The sequence below is a fragment of the Somniosus microcephalus genome, chromosome 8 (genome assembly GCF_052327205.1).
Source record: "Somniosus microcephalus isolate GS21.2 chromosome 8, FLI_Smic_1.0, whole genome shotgun sequence".
Lineage (NCBI taxonomy): Eukaryota > Metazoa > Chordata > Chondrichthyes > Squaliformes > Somniosidae > Somniosus > Somniosus microcephalus.
Genome location: NC_140994.1, coordinates 78,322,814 through 78,342,392, shown reverse-complemented (window position 1 = coordinate 78,342,392; position 19,579 = coordinate 78,322,814).

The following is a 19,579-nucleotide window of genomic DNA, read 5'->3' as shown; positions in this document are numbered from 1 at the left end:
CGCGCCTCTCTCTCTTCTCCCATCGATGCCGTTCGGTTCTGAACACTGGCTGCGCCCTGTGCGCTCTACCCTCTCTCTTCTCCCGTCAATGCCGCTCGGTCCTGAGCACCGGCTGCGCCCTGTGCGCTCTACCCTCTCTTTTCTCCCGTCGACACTGCTCGGCCTTTTCTGTGCCGTCGGTCGGCTCTGGCCGCCGCTGTCTGGGAAGGGTCTGCACCGTACCTGTTGCCAGCCCGTTTCGCTGGACCACCGTGACTGGAGAACCAAGCCCAGTTCTCAACAGCCTCCCCTGCGATGCTCAATCTCTGCTGGATGACTGGGCAATTGCTCGTGGTCAACGCCCGTGCTTCTGACCTCAACTTTCTTCCACTGTTCTCCAGGAGCGAATCCCTGGGAGGTAATGCAGAGTTGCAGGTAGGTTCGAATTTGCCTCATCGCCACTGTTAGATCCGTGTATTTTTGATGTAGTGTGTCCTTCAATAACTAGACACGAGACTGCAGGAACAATTCAACAGGTATTTACTGGATGAGGGTTACTCTAAAACTAACGTACAGATCCCTACTCAGGGTTTATATACAGGTGTGGTCACTGCCGGTACTACAGTATACAGGAGCTGTAAAAAGTAGTTCTCCCCTTAAAGGTACATACACTACAAGTTCCTGATCGGCAGAACGTTTATGCTGATAACCAATCACAAAATGCTCCTAGCAATATTGGGGCCCAAATCTGCCATCCCTGCAATGGCCGCATTAATAATGCAACATTGGGCAGTGTTGCTGTCACAATATGACTACACGATGCCCGATACGAGACTCCCAAAACAAGCACTCTACTCGGAGATCCGACACGGCAAGAGAGCCCCAGGTGGGCAGAGGAAACGCTTCAAGGACACCCTCAAAGCCTCCTTGAAAAAGTGCAACATCCCCACTGACACCTGGTAATCCAAGACCGCACAAAGTGGAGGAGAAGCATCCAGGAAGGCGCCGAACACCTCGAGTCTCTTCGCTGGGAGCAAGCGGAAGCTAAGCGCAAGCAGTGCAAGGAGCGCACGTTAACCCAAGCACCCCACCCACCCGCCCCTTCAACCACCATCTGCACCACCTGTGATAGAGACTGTAGGTCCCACATTGAACTCATCAGTCACCTGAGAACTAATTTTTAATGTGGAAACAAGGCATCCTCGGTTCCGAAGGACTGCCTAAGAAGAAGAGACACGATGAGTACATGTAGACTTCTGTGAGAAAGCAAATGATTATTTCCTGGTACTTGTAGATAGTCACTCAAAGTGGATTGAAGTGAAACGCATGAGTTCAAATACTACAACTGAACGTACCATAGATGAGTTGAGGTCTATCTTTGCATGTCCTGGTTTACCTGAAGAGCTTGTTTGTGACAATGGCCCTCAATTCCATTCTGTTCTATTCCAAGAATTCATGAAACAGAACGGTATCAAACACAGTCTTGTTCCACTATATCATCCAGCTTCTAACGGAGCAGCCAAATGGTCAGTCAGAATAGTAACAGCTCTCAAAAAGCAAGTGTTGCGGGTTAACATAGAAACATAGAAGATAGGAGCAGGAGTAGGCCATTCAGCCCCTCGAGCCTGCTCCGCCATTCAATGAGATCATGGCTGATCATCCAAATTCAGTACCCTGTCCCTGCCTTCGCCCCATATCCCTTGATCCCTTTAGCCTTAAGAAATATATCCAACTCCTTTTTGAATATATTTAATGAACTGGCCTCCACCGTCCTCTGTGGCAGAGAATTCCACAGGTTCACCACTCTCTAGGTGAAGAAATTCCTCCTCATCTCAGTCCTAAATGGCTTACCCCTTATCCTTAGATTATGACCCCTAGTTCTGGACTCCCCGGCCATCGGGAACATCCTTCCTGCATCTAGTCTGTCCAGGCCTGACAGAATTTTATAGGTTTCGGGTTGTTCAGGAATCAGCATGAAACAACATTTGGCAAATTTCTTGCTGAAGTACAGAACTACTCCACACACTACAACTGGATAAACCCCAGCAGAACTCTTGATGAAGAGGAGATTGAGAACACGATTGAGTCTTGTTCAACCAAATTTGGCCTCAAGAGTTGAATAGAAACAATTGAGTCAAAAACGTTATTATGACAGCAATCAGAAAGAATGCAGTTTCAAACAAAACGAGTGTGTTTGTGTTCTCAGTCCCCCTGGAAAGTCGAGTTCACACAAGTGGGATTTAGGAACCATAGTAGAGGTTGGTTATACCAAGAGATATTTGGTTGAAATTGGTGACAACATCCAAAGTGTTCATGTAGATCAATTGATCTCTGCTAGAGATGAACCAAGATGTGATCTTGAACCACTTGATGATGAACACATACATGAGTTTGACTCCGTTCAGACTTCAGAAACTGAAGTATCAGGTTCAAACAAGTCTGAGACAGAAACAGGATCATCTTTGAGTTTGGAATCAGAACAAAACAACCCGAAAATTGGCTCAACACTAAAACCTTCTTTAAGGAAATCAGGAAGGCTCCGCAAACTTGTTATTAAATTGGATTTGTAATTCATTTAAAAGAAAAAAAGCCAGGAGTTTTTGTTATGTGGTACATGTAATGCTGGGAAAGGTGGGACCATAGTTTTGTTGTATTTGAGAGGGGAATACATACATTTTTTTAAAGGGGAAAGCAGTGTAATGTATTATCACATGGTTTGCCACATGGTTTAGTATGAGCATGCTCAGTTTGCTCTGGCCTAGTAAAGCAAGTGCATTGACTAGCAACTCATGCTGTCTGTCCTTCATTTGTTCTACCCACATATATTACAATTGTCATTAGCTGCAGAGGGGAACCATCCAACAACTCTGCCTCCCATTGAAATAAGGGTGACTTACCTCGTAATGAAAACACCCTGAGAATTCACCAGCTAGATATTGAGAGAATAAAATCTTTTCAGTTCATTGGGAAAAAGCATTGTGCATAGGGTTCAGAATGGTAACGTGGCTACAATTGCTGACTCCCTGGACTCTGGAAAAGGGATGAAGTTGTTGACTCTGCTGAATAATGCATTTGTGAGCTTGATATATTTGTGAGGAGCAAACTGGCTGACATGGCACACGATCACAGTGCTAGCCTGGAAGGAGCCTGTGGCAACATGGATTTTTGCCTGTGCTGAATTTATATTTTTATATTGGTAGAATAAGTATATCAGAGGTTAAAACAGGATCACACGGAATATTTCTGAAAGGAAAATCCAACAGTTCCATTCCAGATGAGCTGACTACAGTGTCAAATTGATAGATGTCACTAGGACAGAGCACTTACATTCAGTGACAAGCACCTGAGGCCATTGTCAGAAATTGGCTTAATTCAATTTTAATGAATGGCTATTTGTTTTAATTAAATCATGGGAGGTGTATAGTCTGCTGCCTATGTTTCAAGCTAGGCTGGAAAGAGTTTACAGTAAGTGGACTTCTGTTCAAAGGTCTGTGTATAGAGCGAAAATTAGTTGCATCATTGTTTTATACATCAAGGAGTGTCGGGAAATATATATGTCACTGTGCTAACTGTGTACTGTTAGTTTGTCTACCTTGTATCAATAAAACCATTTGTTGGTTCAAAGTCTTAAGGGCGTGATTTTGCCAGCCCTGGGGAGGCAGATTTGGAGGCGGGACTGCCGGGAAAATGGCAGAATTTGGGGGCGGGTGCCCAACCCGCCTCCATGCCATCTTACGAGGAGGCAGGTAGCCGTCCCGCGCCAGGTCCCGTCTCCTTGGAGGCGGGAAGGGATTAAAGCCACTTAACCGCCTGTTAACAGGTAGCTAACAGGCAGAAAATAGGATTATCCCCATTTTGCCCAAACAAGTGCGGGCTTCCCAAAGGCTCCAAAACCCGCCAGGGTCACCGAGGCGAGTAGAGGGTCTGCGGGGGTCTGCGGGGTCCAAAAGTGTGCTGTGAAGGTGAGTGATGGGTGCAAGTGTGGAGAGGTGAGTATCTGAGATAAGTGCAAAGTGTTAGAAAAAGTGTACTTACCTTTGTTTCTTCCTGCAGGCTTCAGTCGGTGGGCATGCGGAGAGTCTCGCACCTCCGCAGTAGAGATGACAGATGGCCATTGTATTCTCCAATGCAACAACCATCTCATTTCTGCAAAAGAAAGAGGTTTGATGAGGTCTTGAATTCAAGACCTCATCAAACTATAGAGAATGTCAGTGTTTGACAGCTTCACAGAGCTGTCAAACGATGACAATTCATCTGTCAAAAATTTTTGACAGATGAAACGTCATATGTTGACGTTCTCTGCAACCGGCTTTCCCCTAATTGGCCTGCTAAGCGCACTGGGTGGGCTTAACAAGGTCAATCAAGGGAAAATAGCGTGTGTTGGCCAGAAGTTGATGGAGGCGGGACTGAAACCCAACAAGTGGGAGTCCCGCCTCCAAAAGCTCCCCATTGGCAAAATCACCCCCTTTGTTTCTATTTGGTAAGACTGTATATGTAATCCATTGTTTGGAGAGAGGAGAGAATTCACACAATGACACATGATGCATTTCAGTAGCCAATGTACAGAGTAAGGATTTTATCTGATAATCCTTTTGTCTCACTATTGTTTACCTAGATTTTGGAAAGAAAAAGTGTGCTCCGAAATGTAGGGGTGATGAGGTTTACTGATGGATATAGCTTTAATAGCCACTCCTAAGAAAGCATCTAGAGTAAAAACCCCCAAACATGGCAGCGTCCAACCCATAAACCTTAAGGGACAAGGTGACTTCCACATCCATTGGCAATGCCATATAGACGTTAAATGTTTTCTGAAGATCTTCCTGATGGAGATAGCACAATCTGTCAAAGCATCTCTCCTAAATCACAGCCTTCTTAGGCACTTGGGAGGAAAAATTCGGTTGCTTTGTGCCTCCCGTTAGCACCCGGGCGCGGCGCTGCCAACACCTCCCGCGAAATTCAGCAGGAGGTTAGCGATGGCACTAGCCGTTAGCACCCCGTGGTGCTGTGCTGCCAGCAATGACATCATAACCGTGCGCAGCGCCCCGCTCGTGCCCCAGCCGCGATCTTCGGTAGCGCTCCCTGACTTACTGCCGGATGCTATGTCTAATGTGGTCAGGGGGGCCTACCTGTGGCTGGGGCGGTGCTATTTAAAGGTGAGGTGCCGGGGGTACATTTTTGTTGCTGGCCGTCTGCCAGCACCTACCTCGGCTCCCGTCCCCGGCTTCCTGACCCGCCTCCCCCGCGGAGTGCCGGCTGATCTCCATGAGCCCGGCACTTCTCTTGAGTGCTGGGCTCTGTTGCCGGCACTCCGATCCCCGGTGGCCCAGCTGGGCCCCGGGTCACTCTGCGCAAGGCCCCTCCCCTTTAAGAAGGGGAGGAAGGCCTGCAATACAGGAAGGGCATTTTGCATGTTTGCGCGAAGTACCCTGGCAGTTGTCATGACTCGTTCATCCTGCGGCAGTCTAGTGTGCCTCTGCTCTTCAATCTGCCAACACAACTTTCCAGATGGCTACTTGGAGACAAGGGCTATCCCCTGAAGACGTGGCTGATGACGCCACTGATGAGGCCATTGAACGAAGCTGAGGAGCGCTACAATGCCAGCCACATTTCAACCAGATCCATCATCGAGCAAACCATTGGCTTGCTGAAGATGCGATTCAGTTGCCTTGATGGATCAGGTGGAGCCCTACTGTACTCAGCAGCCAGGGTCTCCAGAATCATCGTGGTCTGCTGTGCACTGCACAATATCGCACAGCATCATGTCTTGCAGCTGCCTGAGGAACAAATGGCTCAGCGCATAGCCTCCTCAGATGAGGAGGAGGAGGAGGAGGAGGAAGGAGAGCTTGCGGAGGCGGATGAGCCAGCTGCAGCAGCACGTGAGCACATTGCTGCCCGTGATGCAAGGGATGCACTAATCTTTGCCAGATTCGCTTAGGTAGACGAATCAAACACATGTGGTTGGCACCTTCTTATCACACCATAGACAATGGACAAGAACCTGTGGGTTCCTATCACTCTGACCACCATCATTACAAATGCAAGTCGCCCTGAGCCCTCAATGTGCAACTTTCATTTCCCAGATCACATAGGCCAGAACTTCAACTGTTTGTCATCACTTCTGTTTAATCAATGCACAAAAGGATGACAATGGCAAAAATTAAAGACAAACGAACAGAACACCCAAGTGACTACCCTTGTGACTAATTGTGTTTTTTCTTCCTCTTACACGTGCTTCTACGTGGTGCTTCCCCTGTGGGTTCAGCAGACGTAGAGGCACCTTGCTCACTTTCATGCTGCTCCTACTTCGACACCTTTAGCGGTCGTGCTCTGGGTTTGCGAGCCTGTGAGGACTCGGCAACAGTCTGCTCCTCCTGCACCGTGCAAGGGCTGAGACACTCATTTCAGTTGGGTGAGGACTCTGGTGGGGCTCTGACCAAGGGCTACTCAGTGGCATGGGAGTGTGAGTGCTTGGAGAGGAGCCCCCACTTCCTTGTTGCCTGCCACCAACATCCCTCTCATGGGTCAGCCCCACTTCAGTGCTAGCAAGTGGCTTGACAGCACCTTGCTGCACATCAGGGGAGCCATGAGGACTTGTATCTGCACTGGCCGTCCTACTCAAAAGGACTTCCATGAAGCTCTGGTTTCTCTGCTCAATAGCTGCCCACCGCTCCTCCAGAGATGCCAGTCTATTCTGAACATTCACCATGTTTTCAAGACTCTGGTGACTTATTTCCTCCATGGCTGTAGCCATCCACTCCTCTACCATAGCCAACCTTTCCAGAGAGGTAGAGGAGTGGATGGCTATGGCCATGGAGGAAATAAGCCACCAGAGTCTTGAAAACATGGTGAATGTTCAGAATAGACTGGTAGCCATCCTTACCACGGAGGCTGCCATCCTTTCGGTGGTGATGCGTTCATGCGCCAATGCCTCCACAAAGGCACTGCTCATGTTAGAGATGGATTCCTCCATCCTCTCCACACCCGCAGTAACCCTGGAGACAAAACCTGCCAGAGACTCCTGCACTTGTCCCTGGAGTTCCAGTACCGCTCACTTTCTGGATGGACTCAGAGGCACAGGGTCCACATGAAGCTGAGCAGAGCTGGCAGAGTCCTGCGGCCCCTGATGAGGACGCTCCACTGCTGTCCCGGTCTCCACCATCTGCTGATGTTCACTTGTGAGCTGTGATACACCAGGTGACAACACTACTCTATGTCATGAAGTTCCCACCGAGGTGTGCGTATCTACGCTGGTGCTGGGTGCGCTGAATTCTGCTGACGCTGCGCCCTCGGAGGTTGCAGATTCCTTTGAGGCGTCTTCAGGCTCAGGCTCTTCCTCCTGGACAGTGGGGACGGGGGCTGTCGATGGTCCTGTGGGGGAGTAAAGGCATGAGTTAGACATGTGATATTAACGTAGCATGCACATTGAATTGTGCAGATGATCATAAGTCAATCTGTTTGAGCATCAGAAGCCATATCAGTCACTTATGCAATGTAAATGAGAGAGATGCAAATCTATTCTGTCACCAGCTTGCGCTGCTGCGCCCGTCTGACCGTCCCCCACTTCCAGATCCTCATCGCCTCCAATGATTTCCAGGGCCGCCTCCTCAGCGTTGGTGAGATGGGCTATGGAAGGTGGCCCTCCTCCTGTCATAGCCCTCTCCCTGTTATTGTGGGCTCTCTTTTCCTGCAATGAGGGACACGAGTGGAGTTTGAGTGAGAATGATGGAGTGAGTGTAGAGAGTCCATAGCATAGATGCTTAGAAGGAAATAAAGATGGAGTGAGGTGCCAATACCAAGGGCCCTCCCTGTGCATTGTTAGTTGTTGTCATAGCATCACAGTGATAGTGAGTGTGAGGTCGGCATAGTCAAATAGTGAAGTGATTTTGTACATAGAGAGAGAGGGATGGTTAAGAGTGCAAGGGATGTAAGGGTAAAGTGGGATGTGCAGGAGTAGGTTGACAATGCAGAGTGCTGGTGATGAGAGGAGATTGGGAGCAGATTGAAGGTAAGTGTGATGTTATACTCACTTTTCCTAAGTGGACAAGGTCATTGTACCTTTTCCTGCATTGCACCCATGTTCGAGTGCACATGGACGTGGATCTCACCTCCTGAGCAATTTGCAGCCAGACTGCTTTGGTTTGCTGTGGTGGCTTCTTCTGCCCAGAGGATGGGAATAGTACCTACTTGTGCCCTCTGAGTCCCTCCACAAGAGCATGGAGGGAGTCATCGTCAAATCTGGGAGAGGCCTTGGCCCTTGAGGCAGTCATGGCAGTAGTTGTAACAAGGAAATCCAGCAGCAAATAATGAGAAAATGAACCAAGGCTGCATGGGCCCCTTAAATGCAGCTGGCTGACAGACGTCAGCAGAGGCGAGCTCCAGACCCAAAACACTAATTGGCCCGGGGAGCGTGCACGCAGGGACTCAATTGCCCAATTAGGGCAAAATCGCAAATTTTTACCAGCTGAAAGCGGCAGCGGGACTGGAACCTGCCGGCCACCTGACCCGCTCCCAACCCGCCACCAATGGGAAAATTGTGGCCTTTGTGTTGCATAGCAGTGGCACCTGACGGCATGCCTTGTATGCTGCGCGACATCACAGGCAGTCCTTTCCTGCTCTTGCTGGTTCTCCTTTGCCAAACTTACTGGAGCACTAAATTCAATCTCCGTCGTGTGCTTACAACTTGATGTTTCTACTGAAATATACAGCAGCTCACTCCAGGTCATAGACTGCAGTCTCTGAAGCTAACACTGGTTCTACATGAGGGCTTCCAACGCATTTCAGATACAATATCTTATCACTGAAATGTGGCGCACTCAGCTGTGAACAAGGGTAGTCTGCCAGCAGTAACAAGCTGAGTTGCTGTAAGGCAAGCCTGGGATGGTGTAGAGCAGAGACCTCGACTTTCACAATACACCAATTTGGAGTGTTTGTGAAACATATGTGAGCACTAATTGGCATTTGTTAAATTGTAATGAGTCATTACTGCTGGAGTTAGGCTTAAGGCAGAGAGAAATTTATAGGCTGCTTTCCAACATGTCCCAGCAGCTGACTCAAGAGGTGGTAATGTAGGAGGGGGAAGCAGATCATTTCTCTCCCTGTCATTCGTAGGAGGTGTCTATTCCCAAATAATGAAATCCTTTTAAAGATGTATGCTAGAGCAGGGCAGCCAGTGTCAGCTTGACAATCCCCATGATTAAATTGTTTGTGAATGGCCCAAAATAGATTTACCAAAACAACTATTGCTCACTGAATTTAGAACTCCATGGAAATCGACATCTTGGTCAAGAGCTGCGAAATCTGCAGCAGCCTGGGCCTGCCCTGTGTTGTACTAATTCGTTCTATTAACACTGCCAAGAACTTATGGCTGCAAGTCTTGGCAGTAATGTTTCTGCGGTAGGGTTTTAGTGGTAAATTTCTGATCACACTCGAAGGAGTGTGTCAGGGCTCCTGGTTCAAGCTTAATGCATACGCACCATGATGATAACGACCACCTATGCCCTGTATGTAGAGGTGAGCGTGTTCTTGGAACTGCTGCGTGAAGTTGTGAATGAGTTTCCGTTAACATATTTTGCACCGTCACCTTCCCTGCCCTACAAATATCCACGTTCCTGCTCCCTGCCCTGCTATGTTAATTGACGACCTCCCTCCTCTCCTCATTTCTGTTATTTCTGCATCTGACTCAATAATGTGATCATAGGAACATGTGTGTTAGCATGTATGCGAATGCAATCAGCATACAACACAAAAGACAAACTAAAGGCTAATTTGTATTTTTCGGGGCGGTTATGAAGAGGTGGAGGTCAGATAATGTCATTTCAGCATTAACATGTTCAGGAGGTGCTAGTGAGATGAATGGTGTGTGTCAGAGGAAGATTCAGTAAGACTCTGAGTTAATTTATTTGAGGTGAGGGTGCACTTTTGATTTGCTCAGCTAGTTTCCTCACTGAGGTGATCAACATTCACTCAATAGATAACACTTGGTCCATGTGATCTCCTGGACTGGTTTTGGTCAGAGTGGAACTTGCTAGAGTATTTTTTCCCTTATTGGCCCTGGGTTTTTCTCTTTTGTTTTTACCTCTCCCAGGAGATTATGTGGTTGCTGTGGGGTGGGATGGGTGGGGGAAGTCGGGGGAGGGAAGAAGTGTTTAGACATGATGCTCCAGCAATCGTGGTGTGAGGCAGGCTTGATGGACCTTTTCCTGCCCGACAATTTCGTATGTTCATACGTTGGTACGAATGAGTGTTTTTTCAAATCATATTTCAGCATGTTAATGTACCTAAGTAGTCTTTAAAATCGAATATGTAGACCAGTTATGGTACTTGTAAAGTCCGCACCTCAATAATACACGGACTTCGGGAGAACAGTTTAACAGGTACTTTACTGAACAGGAGGCAGCGTCAAACTGAAACTACAGAAGCCTGCTAGGGCCTTTTATACAGGGGTGGTCACTGCCGGTACTGCAGTCTAAGACCAGTTATTCCCTTAAAGGTACATACACAACAATTCCTCCCCTTTTAGAGAAACAGTACATAACATTCATTTAACAACTAAATAATAACTAATTACAATTACAATTTTCTCAGTAATATATACATCAACTGAAATAGTCATTTATAAGTTCAGTCTTTGAGGAGGCTTCCTGATCCGGACTGGATAGCGCCTTTCTCGAGTATCCTGTTCTGGCGGTGGAGTCAATTCTGGCTCATTGTCATTGGTTGGTTCGTCAGCTTCCAATACCACTGCTTCTGAGGTAGACGCAATCTGTACTTCGGGCTCATTACCAGGTGCACATGCTTGTGGTACAGGTTTGGCTTGTTCCTGTGACTCTAGAATCTGTTCAGCATGGCGTCTCATGCTGCTCTCTCCAATGTCCACTGTGTACATTAGTGGTCCCTGCTGTGTGCATATTGTGCCTGGCTGCCATTTTTCTGTTCGGTAGTCGCGGGCCAAGACTGGTTGCCCTATCTTGAAGCTCCTGGCTGGCTTCTCATTTATGTGCTGGAACTGCTTATCCTCAACATCTCGTCTTATGTTTGGTTTGAGCAAATCCAAGCGACATCTTAGTCTCCGGTTGAAAAACAGCACGGCTGGAGTTTGGTTGGTTACTGCATGTGTCGCATTCTGGTAAGCAAACAGGAAGTTATCCACCTTGTGTTGCAGTGGTATGTCGTCATTATACATTGCCTTTATGGCCTTTTTAAAGGTCTGAACAAACCTCTCAGCCAATCCATTTGTGGCTGGATGATATGGGGCAGATGTGTAATGTTTCACCCCATTATTCTTCAGGATCCTCCGGAAATCCTCAGACACAAACTGTGGGCCATTGTCGGAACAGATCTGTTCTGGCAACCCATTCCTGGCGAAGATGGTCCTTAAGACTGCAATAGTTTTCTCCGTGGTGGTGGAGGACAATTTAATGACCTCTGGCCATTTTGAATGGGCGTCCACAGCGATTAGAAACATTGAGTCCATAAATGGACCAGCGAAATCAATGTGTACATGTTGCCATGGAGATGAGGGCCACTCCCATGGATGTAGCGGGGCCTGTGGTGGAGCATTTTGGACCTTCTGGCATCCTGTGCATCTCTTGGTCGTATCCTCGATTTCTTTATCGATTCCCGGCCACCACACAAACGCCCTGGCTAGGCTCTTCATTTTTACCCCTCCCAGATGACCCTCGTGAAGCTCATTGAGTACTCTATCTCTCAACTAGGGTGGAATTACCACTCGGGATCCACACATCAAGGTTCCCCGGCACACTGACAGCTGTTCCCTCCTTGGCGAGAATGCTGGCAACAGTGAGTCGCCATATGCTGGCCATCCCTTCACCGTCAAATCATAGACCCGAGAGAGTGTCGGGTCATTTCGGGTTTCCTTCTCAATACTTGCGTTTGTAACAGGCAAACATTCGACTATGGTTGCATGGAATATCTCCACAGGGTCCACTGCAGGTGCTTCTTCCGCCGTAGGCAACGGTAGGCGCGACAGCCCAGCAGCATTTCCATGTTGTTTCGTACCTTTGTACTCTATGTCATACTGATGTGCCCCTAGAAAAAGTGACCATCTTTGCAGCCGTTGCGCTGTCATCACCGGAACGCCCTTCTTTGGGTTAAAAATTGAGACCAGGGGTTGATGATCAGTCAGCAGGGTGAATTTCTGCCCATGCAGATAGTGATTGAACTTCTTCACCCCCCACACCAGGCTGAGGGCCTCCCTGTCACTCTGGGCGTAGTTACGCTCGGCTGAGGTTAGCGAGCGCGATGCAAAGGCTATTGGCCTCTCTGAACCGTCACGGAATTTGTGTGACAGCACCGCTCCAATGCCGTAAGGTGACGCATCACATGCCAACCGAATCGGTAGTGTTGGGTTGTAGTGGGCCAATACTTCTTTTGAAGTGATTTGGCATTTACATTCCTGAAAGGCACGCTTACACTCATCACTCCATTTCCATGTTACACCAGTTTGAAGGAGGGCGTTCAGTGGGTGCAGAATTGTAGATAAATTCGGCAAGAACTTATGGTAGTAGTTCACCAACCTGAGGAACGACCTCAGTTGCGACACATTTTCTGGTGCTGGAGCCTTGACTACAGCCTGAATCTTGTCCGGCGACTTATGCAACCCTTCCTCATCAATCATGTGGCCACAGTACGAGATTTGTCTCCTGAAGAACTCGCATTTGGGACAGTTGGCTTGTAGCCCATATTCCTGCAATCTCGTGAGCACCTGTTCCAGGTTGGCAAGGTGTTCATTGTCATTTTCGCCCGTAACCAGGATGTCGTCCAAATAACACTGGGTCCCCGGGATCCCTTGCAGGACTTGTTCCATTGCCCTCTGCCACATAGCCGGGGCCGATGCTACCCCAAATACCAGTCGATTGTACTGGTAAAGGCCTTTGTGAGTGTTTATCGTGAGGTATTTCCTAGATGCTTCTTCCACCTCCATTTGTAGATATGCTTGAGCCAGGTCAATCTTTGTAAAACATTTCCCTCCAGATAGTGAGGCGAAAATATCTTCTATCCGCGGAAGCGGATACTGTACTGTGTGCAGGACTGGGTTCACAGTCACCTTGAAGTCCCCACAGATGCGAATCTTCTTGGCTCCCCAGGCGTGCTGCTCAATGCTTTCTTCATTACAGGAACGATGGGTGTGGCCCACTCGCTCCAGTCCACCTTAGACAGCACCCCCGAACGCTCCAGACTCTCCATGTTCAGCTTCCACAGCTGGGTGTATCGCGTATGGCACCGGTCTGGCCTTGAAAAATTTTGGGGTTGCGTTATCCTCAATCTTTATGGTTGCCTTTACTCCTTTTAGAGTCCCAAGTCCTTGTTGGAACACCTCTTCCGCGTCAGATAGAATTTGTGACAGACGTCCAAGTGCGACGTCATCATCTTTTTTGGCGGTCACAGTTAGTGCCAGAATGGAATGCCAATCCAATTGTAGTTTTCGGATCCATTCACGTCCCAATAATGGTGGTCCTCCATCTCGTAGTATATACATGTATAGTTTCTGTGTTTCCTTTCCGTTATATTCAACTGGCACCCTTATTTTTCCTCTGGGGTAGACCTTTTGCCCCGTGTATGTCTTCAATACAATGGACGTGTCCTTTAATGGTATGTGTGAGAATAGCCGCTCATAGTTTCGTCGATTCATGACAGTTAGGGCTGATCCTGTGTCCAATTCCATCTTTACTGGGGACCCTGCTATCATGAGGGTGACCCAAATGGTTCGGTGATCTTCTTTTGCGATCACGTTGTGTAACTTTAAACAACTTAGTCGCCTGCTCCCGGAGTCCTTATCACTCTCCTGATCTTCTGAACTACTATCTGTCAGTTTCTTTACTTTCCTGTACTGTTCCTTAGTAGTTCTTGTAGTGTTGGTCTTCTTTCCCGACCTGCAGACTCTTGCTATATGTCCCATTTTCCCGCATTGCCTGCATATTTTGTCTTTAAACCAGCAGTCCTTCTGCTCATGGGCTGTTCTGCCACAGCGATAGCACTTTTCGGCTCCATACGCCATTTCGTTAGCGCTGTATTCTTGTGGTTTCTGTTGTATTTCCGCAGCTCCCCGTGCTGCTGCTTCGTAGGATACTGCCACGCTGAAAGCCTGTTCTAGCGTCAGGTCCTTTTTTGAAAGTAGTGATTTCTGGGTTCCTTCACTCTGGAGCCCGCAAACAAACTTATCCCATAAGGTGTCTGCCAGTCCTGCTCCGAACTGGCAGTGCTTCGATAACTTGCGTAGTTCCGTAAGATAGTCAGCATTGCTCTCATCTTTGTGCTGGTTTCTTTTATGGAACTTGAATCTTTCTGCTATCAGCAGTGGTGTAGGGCTTAGGTGTTCCTGTAAGATATGAACAATCTCCTCAAAACTTTTCTCCATTGGTTTTGCTGGGGTAATTAAATTCCGCAATAGGCCGTACGTAATCGCACCCATCAGATTTAATAATACCGACGTCCTCTTTCCATCAGCCACCTCATTTGCCTTGCAGTACACTTCAATTCTTTCCACATACGTGGTCCAGTCTTCTACCTTGTTGTCGAAAGCAGTGATACTGCCACTTTTCGGCATCTTGGGCGATTTAAAATGGCGCCTCCCGCGCTTTTGCTTCTTCCCCAATGGAATAAAATGGCGCCTCCCGCGCTTTTGCTTCTTCCCCAACAGGATAAAATGGTGCCTCCCGTGCTTTTGCTCCTTCCCCTTACTGCCACGCTGCTCCTAGCATTCTACGGGGTAATGGCGGCGACCCGCAGCTTCGGTGCGTCTCGCTTTCCTTCCCCCCCGTTTAGTTTCTCTCCGCTGTCCTGTTCTCGAGCACCGACCGCGCCCTGTGCGCCCCACCCTCTCTCTCTTGTTTTCTTTTCCTGGCGACGCTGCGCGGCCGGATTTGTAGAGCCGCTCGATCAAGCTTGAGCCCGCCGCAGTCCGGAAGAGTCAGCGCGCTACCTGCTACCAGCACGATTCGCTGGAACCACAGTCTCTCCCGCAATGCTCCGAACACCGATGGATTCTTTGGGCGGTTGCCCTCGGTCGACGCCCGTTGCTCAGACTACGACCTTCCAGGACCTTCCTTTCAGGCGAGATCCCTGTGAGATGATGCCACACTGCAGGTGAGTTCGAACTTACTCGTCGCCACTGTAAAGTCCGCGCCTCAATAATACACGGACTTCGGGAGAACAGTTTACCAGGTACTTTATTGAACAGGAGGCAGCGTCAAACTGAAACTACAGAAGCCTGCTAGGGCCTTTTATACAGGGGTGGTCACTGCCGGTACTGCAGTCTAAGACCAGTTATTCCCTTAAAGGTACATACACAACAGTACTGGACTAGGGACTCCCACCACAGTAAATTGGGAAATTGAATTGTATGGGCTCGATTTTGCCAATGGGGGCGGGCTGGGGCATATCAGGTGGTTTTCGTGTCAGGACCCCGACTCCGATGTGAAGTGTGATAAAAGTGCGATTTTTCCCTAATTGGGCACTTGATTTCCAGCGTGTAGAAACCCCTGGCCCAATGAGTCTTTTCATACAGAAAGTCACCTATTCTGCTGGATTTAAGGTCGGCAAGCAGCCCTGCTTCTTCTGGAGACTTTAAACTTTATGCCCATTGTTGTGATTGCTTCATTCAGCAACTATGTCCAGCAGTAGGCCAAAGTGTGCTCCAAGGTTTGATGAGGCCTCCCTCCAAGCTCTGGTGGAGGGAGCAAGATCAAATAAGGAGGTGCTCTTCCCTTCCTCAGGGAGGAAAAAGCCTCCCCAGCAGACTAAAGCTGTGTGGATACAAGTGGCCCAGGAGGTCCACTCAATCTCTATGTGCCGCAGAACCTGACTGCAGTGCAGGAAGAGGTTTCATGACCTTCTCCGCACAGGAAAAGTGAGTATGACTTTCCCATCACCCTCAATCTGATCCCCATCGCCTCTCCTCACCAGCACTCTGCTTTGCCAACCTCTTCCTCCACATCCCATTTGACACTGACATCCCTGCACCCTTACCCATTCCCTTTCTCTCTATGGTCACATTCATTTAACTATTCGATCATGCAGCCCTCACTCTTTGTCTCCTTCTAAGCATCTATGCTATGGATTCTCTACACTCACTCCTTCATTCTCACTCAAACTTCACTTGTCTCCCTCATTGCAAGAAAAGAGAGCCCACAATAAGAGGGAAAGAGCGAGGACAGGAGGAGGGCCATCCTCAGTAGCCCAGCTCACCACCTTGGAGGAGGCGGCCCTGGAAATTGCCGGGATCGAGGAAAATTCACAAGTGGGGGACGGACAGACGGGCGCATCACAGCAAGCTGGTGACAGAATAGTTTGGCATCTCTCTCATTGACATTGCATGAGTAACTGATAATGATTCTGATGCTCTAACAGATTGAGTTATGATCTTCTGCACAATTCAATGTGCATGCAACCTTTACCTCACATCTCTAACTCTTTCCTTTACTCCCCCACAGGACCATCGACAGCCCCCATCCAGACTGTCCAGGAGGAACAGCCTGAGCTTCAAGACTCCTCAGAGGAAGCTGCAACCTCTGAGGGCACAGCATCAACAGAATTCAGCACACCCAGCACCAGCGCAGACACTCACACCTCGGCGGGACCTTCGTGAGATAGAGTAGTGTTGTCACCTGGAGTATCACAGCTCACAAGTGAGCATCAGCAGATGGTGGAGACAGGGACAGCAGTGGAGAGTCCTCGTCGGAGGGCGCAGGACTCTGCCAGCTCGGCTCAGCTGCATGTCGACCCTGTGCCTCCAGGTCCATCCAGAAGGAGAGCGGTGCTAGAACTCCAGGGACAGGTGCAGGAGTCTCTGGCAGGTTTTAGCTCCACGGTCGCTGCGAGTGTGGAGCGAGTAGAGGAGTCCATTGCGAACATGAGTCGAACTTTTGTGGAGGCATTGGCACATGAACACATCACCGCAGAAAGGATGGCAACCTCTGTGGAAAGGATGGCTACGGTAAAGGAGAGGATGGCTACGGCAAAGGAAAGGATTGCTACGGCCATGGAGGAGCTAAGTCGCCAGAGTTTTGAAAACATGGTCATTGTTCAGAATAGACTGGCATCTCTTGAGGAGCGATGGTCAGCTACTGAGCATAGAAACCAGACCTTCATGGAAGTCCTCTGGAGTAGGACTTCTGGTGCAGAAACGGGTCCTCATGGCCCTCCTGAAGTGCAGCAAAGTGCTGTCAAGCCACTTGCTAGCTCTGAAGTGGGGCTGACCCATGAGAGGGATGTTGGTGGCAGACAACAAGGAAGCAGGGGCTCCTCTCCAAGCGCTCACACGACCATGCCACTGCAAAGCCCTCGGTCAGAGCCCCACCAGAATCCTCACCCAGCTGAAATGGGCGTCTCATCCCCTGCACAGCCGCAGGAGCAGCAGGCTGTTGCCGAGCCCTCACAGGTTCGCAACCCCAGAGGATGACCGCCAAAGGTGTCGAGACAGGAGCAGCAAGAAAGTGAGCAAGGGGCCTCCACATCTGCTGAAGCCACATGGGGAAGCACCACGTAGGAGCATGCGTAAAAGGAAGATAATGCACAAGTAGTCACAAGGGTAGTCAAGTGGGTGTTATGTTGTGTTTATTTTTGAAATGCCATCAGTTGCTTGTTGTGATAAAAAAAATTCTGATGGCTAACTGTTGAAGTTGTGGCCTGTGTCATTTTGCAACTGGGATTTCCACATTGAGGACTTAGAGCAACTTGCAATTTTCAGTATGGTGGTCAGAGTGATAGGAATCTGCAGGTTCTTGTCCATTGTCGATGCTCTGGTAAGAACGTGCGAGGCAAAAGTGTTTGATTGTGCAGGCTAAGCAAATCTGGCCAAGATGAGTGCATCCCTTGCATCTCGGGCAGCAATGTGGTCGCGCGCTGGCGCCTTCTGGCCTGTGCAGCTTCAGGTGGGTGAGCAGCAGCTTGGCGCTCCTGTTGTTGCTGCTGCTGTTGGTGCTGCTGTTTTCATGGTTCTGCTGCTGCCGCGACTGGTCTTCATCCAAATCTGATGTCCAGGAGGAAAGGAAATAAATGGTTCCCATGCTTCTGGTATATGCCTCTGTTGAGGAAGCGCTCAGTCAAGGTGGGGAGAGGGGTTTCCCAGGAGGTCAAACTGGAGATGGGTGTCAGGCTCCAAACTTCCACAACAATGAATATGCCTGTTAAAAGTTCCCCCAGACCAGAGACAACAAAGTTCTGCCATCTGCAAATGATCATTGGTGAAAACTCCTTTTTAATGGTGGAGCTGCAGCTGTGAGTAAGCAATCCAATTGTGAGGCCGCCAGGTTTAACTGGCGTATTCCAGAGGAGATGTGCAGGATGGGGTAAAAGTGTTAAAATCAGAAAGGCCTCTCAAAATGGGATTATAGAGGTAATTAACTGGTTGTTAAGGGCCTTAAGGGCCTATCCTGCCCCTTGGAGGCGGGCCGGAGGCGGGATCGGAGCCCCCCGCCATTTGTTTGCGATTTTTACACCTCACACGCCTCCAATCCCGCCTTCTCGGGCCTGGCAAAATCCAGCCCTTTAACTCTGGTAAGTTGTGGGCTGCCACCAGAAAGATGACCATGAAAGACGGGAGTGAAAGAATGGAGAAACTAAAGAAGTGAGGATTGTTCTTCTTGCAGCAGAGAAGGCAGATTTAACAGAGTTGTTCCAAAATTATGAGGGGTTTTGATAGAATAAATAAGAAACATTTCTTCCACTGGCAGGAGGTTCAAGAAGCAGAGGACACAGATTTAAGATAATTGGCAAAAGAACCAGAGGGGAGATAAGGAGGAATTTTTTTTTTACGCAGAGCGTTATCATCTAGAATGCGCTGCCTGAAAGGGTGGTGGAAGCAAATTCAATTTATAACTTTCAAAAGGGAATTAGATAAATATTTGAAAAGGAAAAATATGCAGGGTTACGGGGAAAGAGCAGGGAAGTGCTCTTTCAAAGAGCCGGCACAGGTATGTTGGGCTGAATGGCCTCCTTCTCTGCTGTAAGGTTCGATATGATTCTATAAAAGCAGCTGGATTGTTGTAAAAAACTCAACTGGCTCGCCAATGCCCTTCAGAGAAGGAAGCCTGTCACCCCGACATGGTCTGGCACTTGGTTGACTTAAAATTGTGGCTTTTTCAGTGTCATCCACATCCTGAGTACAAATTTTAAAAAAAACTCAAAATATACTCATTGAATTTTGCAGACAAATGATAAACTTTTCCAGTGTGGATCGAACAGCTCGATCACATTCCAGACTGGAGATTCACTGCCGAATATCTCGGGGATCTATTATGAGCCATAATCCTATTCCTCTTCTATATAAAGCTAGATACTGTACAGCATGGGCCACCAATTAAAGTGCGGTAGAAATTTGGGCAAATTTGATGTGTATGTCTGGAGACAATTTTTACCTAAAAAAATGCTGGAGATTTGAGTTATTTGTAAATTAAATGCAGCAGACAATTTTTTTTAACCACTGCATCAACACCAAAAAAAAAGCATGAATTTATGGGAGAAAATCAGTAAAAATAACCTTAATGGTCCTTAGCTGGAATTGAGGACATGGAACTTGATTAAAGGACTTCAACGATAGCCCTTCAATCAGTCTCCTGTTCCTGATTACAGTCCACTGTAC